The following is a 4,450-nucleotide window of genomic DNA, read 5'->3' on the forward strand; positions in this document are numbered from 1 at the left end:
GGCTCCCAAGCCTCCACAGCTCCAGCATTCTACAAGCCTGCAGAACTAACACCACATGGACTCTGCCAAGCTTTCCAGCTTGTATTTTCCAAAGCTGCATGTCCAGCCACACCTGGGGTCAATTTACCCACAGCTGGAGTAGCCAAAGCAGCTGAGGTGCTGGTGCTCAAAACAGCTTCCCAAGGTGGTCCTGGACAGGAGCATATGGAGGGCTCCTCAGGCCTGTTCCCCAAGGACATTCTGTCTGCCTAGGTCTTTGGGCCTGAAATGGAAAGGCTAGCCCCAAAGGCTTTTGCAAGGTCTTCAGGGCTTCCCTCCACCCCCTTCTCCTGATAATCCTGTTCTTTTGCACTCATCATCTCAGCTAAGGGTTGCTGGGCCACACTACTGCATGCTTTCTGCATCTATACTACATGGCCAGGCTACAAATTTTCTAAATCTTTATGCTCTGCTTCCCTTTTAAATTCTGGCTTTATGTCATATCTTTGCTGCCATAACTCAGTGTAGACTGTCACAAGTAGCCATGCAGCTTCCTGAATGTTCTGCTGCTTGAAATTTCTTCCACCAAATACTCGGGCCCACAACTCTTAAGTTCCATCTTCCTCAAAGTCCTAGGGCATGGACAAAATGCAGCCAAGCTCTTTGCCAGTTCATAGCAAGGGTGATCTTTGCCCCAGTTTCCAATAAACTCCTTATTTCTATCTGATACTTTGCCAGTTCATAGCAAGGGTGATCTTTGCCCCAGTTTCCAATAAACTCCTTATTTCTATCAGATAACTCCTTAGAATGGTCTTTACATTCCATATTTCTATCAGCATTCTGCTCACAACCACATAACCAGTCTCTAAGACATTCCAAACTTGCCCTCCTTTTTTGGCCTCTTCTGAGTCCTCCAAACTCCTCCAACCTTTGCCTAACATCCAGTTCCAAAGCAACTTTCACGTTATCAAGTATTTGTTACAAGTAGCACTCCACTTCTCTGGTACCAATTTTCTGTATTCGTCCACTTTGTGTTGCTATAACAGATACCACCCCAGTTTCCAATAAACTCCTTATTTCTATCTGATACCTCCTTAGAATGGTCTTTACATTCCATATTTCTATCAGCATTCTGCTCACAACCACATAACCAGTCTCTAAGACATTCCAAACTTGCCCTCCTTTTTTGGCCTCTTCTGAGTCCTCCAAACTCCTCCAACCTTTGCCTAACATCCAGTTCCAAAGCAACTTTCACGTTATCAAGTATTTGTTACAAGTAGCACTCCACTTCTCTGGTACCAATTTTCTGTATTCGTCCATTTTGTGTTGCTATAACAGATACCAAAGACTGGGTAATTTATAAAGAACAGAGGTTTATTTGGCTTATGATTCTGGGACAGCTGCATCTGGTGTGGGCCTCAGGCTGCTTCTACTCATGGCAGAAAATGGCAGCTAGCAGCAGATATAAGCAGATCACATAGCAAGAGGAAGCAAGAGAGAGAGGGGGGAGGTTCCAGGGTCTTTTAAACAACCAGCTCTCATGGGAACTAATCGAGTGAAATCTTTCTCAGGCCTCCCTCCCCCAGGGAGAGTATTAATCCATTCATGAGGGATCCACCTCCATTACTCAAACAGTTCCCAACACTGCCACACTGGGGATCAGATTTCCATATGAGTTTTGGCAGGGACAACACATCCAAACTCTCTCAGCCTCCATGGCCTATGAACTGGGGCATTAAGTGGTCTCTTGCTGAAGTGAGTGACACTATGTTGGGTCATCATGGATGTAGGTGAGATCTCAAGTTCATTGGAGAAATGACTGGGTGCCTTGTTGCTCCTTGGCTGAGATGGCTGACACTCAGTAGACTTGCTTACATGACCTGATAGGCACACTGAAGCTCCTCAGCTTGAATGGGTGACACTAAGTGGGGTTTCTCTTCCTCTTTCCTGCAGGCAGAGGCTCTTCCTGGGTCCTTGCTTTCCTGGTTAAGGGATGGGGTAGTGGTGGCTGGAGATTTTCTTCTGCACTCTATTTTGCTCTCCTATATTTTGGCACTCACTGGTGGTTTCACACATGTCCCTTCCCAGGTCAATGCAGTCATGTGGACTGTGTGAGTAGTTCCCGCCATGGGTGCATGAACTCAGGTGTAACTTAATTTCCCATGTGGGTTGGGTGACTGGGTTGAAGTATTGTGCTCACTCACCTCTTTCTGGTGGCTCCACACATGTCCCTCCCCAGGCCAATTCAGTCACGTGGGCTATATGAATAATTCCCACCACTGGTGTGCAGGGCTTTTTCAACACCTTCCTCTTTCCTGCTGCCTGGTAAAACACAGGAACACCTGGATCTGGTGGCACCCAGACTGGGCATTGGTGAGGGGCAAGATGGACTGCCAGGTGGAGAGATGAGCAGCAATGGCCACAGAGCTCCAGGGCCAGGTGGCAGTGGCTGCAGCTTTGGCAATGGGGACTGGTATGGGATGCTATGTAGGGAGACAGGTGTCAGTGGCCAAAGCACTCTGGGACCAGCCGATGCTGGCTGGTAGCAGTGGCAGCAGCAGTGGTGGCAGCAGCAAGGCAGAGCAGAGAAGTATGGACTACTCTGTGGGTTGACAACAGCATATCAAAAATCTTATATTTTATGATCATGTGGAATTCATCCCAGGGATGCAAGGATGGTTGAACATATGTAAATCAATAAATATGATACACCACATCAATGAAATTAAGGACAAAAACCACATAATTGGCTTAATAGACACAAAAAGTATTTGACAAAATTCAACAACCCTTCATGATAAAAACTCTCAGTAAATTATATATACAAGGAAAGTATCTAAACACAATAAAAGCCACATAAAATAAACACACTGTGAATATCACCCTGAATGGGGAAAAGCTGAAAGCTTTTGCTTCAAGAACAGGACCAAGACAAGGAAGCCCACTCTCACCACTCCTATTTAACGTAGTATTGAAAGTACTAGCCAGAGAAATCAGGCAAGAGAAAGATATAAAGGATATACAAATTAGAAAAGATGATGACAACTTAGCCTTGTTTGCAGATGACATGATCCTATATAAAGAAAAACCTAAAAACTCTACCAAAAAACTCTTAGTGCGGGGCCGGCCCGGTGGCACACTGCTACAGTGCACTGCTTGGGAGCACGGCGGCGCTCCCGCCGAGGGTTCGGATCCCACATACAGACCGGTTCCCGCTCACTGGTGAGGTGCAGGCGCAACACCGAGGGTTGCGATCCCGTTGCCGGACACGAAAAAAGGAAAAAAAAAAAAAAACTCTTAGTGCTGATTAAAATTTCAATACAAAATCAATACACAAAAATTAGAAGCATTCTTATATAGCAAAAACAAACTAGCAGAAAAAGAATTTCAGAAAGCAAGCCCATTTCCAATAGCTACAAAAAGAATGAAATACCTAGGAATTAATTTAACCAAGTAAGTGAAATATCTCTACAATGAGAACTACAAAACACTAATGGAAAAAAATTAAACAGGATGCCAAAAGATGGAAAGACATTCCATGTTCATGGCTTAGAAGAATGCTGGTTGTAAAAACAACCATATTACCCAAAATGATCTACAGATTCAATGCAATTTCCGTCAAAATACCAATGACATTCTTTACAGAAATAGAAAAAAATCCTAAACACTCATATGGAACAACAAATGACACCAAATAGCCAAAGCTGAGGGNTTAAGTATAAAATCTGAAACTATAAAATTCCTAGAAGAAAACACAGGGGAAATATTTCAGGAAGTAGAACTGGGCAAAGACCTTATGAATAAAACCCCAAAAGCACAGGCAACAACAACAAAATAAACAATTGGGATTATATCAAACTGAAAAGCTTTTGCACAGCAAAGCAAACAATCAACAGAATGAAAAGACAACCTATAGAAGGGGAGAAAATATTTGCAAACTATGCATCCAACAAGGGATTAATGCCCAGAACACACAAGGAACTCTAACAACACTTAATAGTGAAAAACAAATAATCCAATTTAAAAATGGGCAATGGATATGAATAGACATCTTAAAAGAAGACATACAAATGGACAACAGGTACATGAAAAAATGCTGAACATCACTGATCATCAGAGAAATGCAAATCAAAAGCACATTGAGATATCATCTCACCTCAGTTAAACTGGCTATTATCAAAAACACAGAGAATAAGAAATGCTGGCAAGGACTCAGAGAAAGAGAAACTCTTCTACACCATTATTGGGATTGTAAATTAATACAGCCATTATGGAAAACACTATGGAGGTTTCTCAAACAACTACAGATAGAACTACCACAAGATCCAGCAAGCCCACTTCTAGGTATACACCCAAAGGAATGGAAATCATCATGTCAAAGCAATACCTGCACTCCCATGTTTAATGCAGCTCTATTTACAATAGCCATGAGTTGGAATCAACCTAAACATCCATCAATGGACAACTGGAT

This window comes from Galeopterus variegatus, unplaced genomic scaffold (genome assembly GCF_000696425.1).
Source record: "Galeopterus variegatus unplaced genomic scaffold, G_variegatus-3.0.2 Scaffold211, whole genome shotgun sequence".
NCBI lineage: Eukaryota > Metazoa > Chordata > Mammalia > Dermoptera > Cynocephalidae > Galeopterus > Galeopterus variegatus.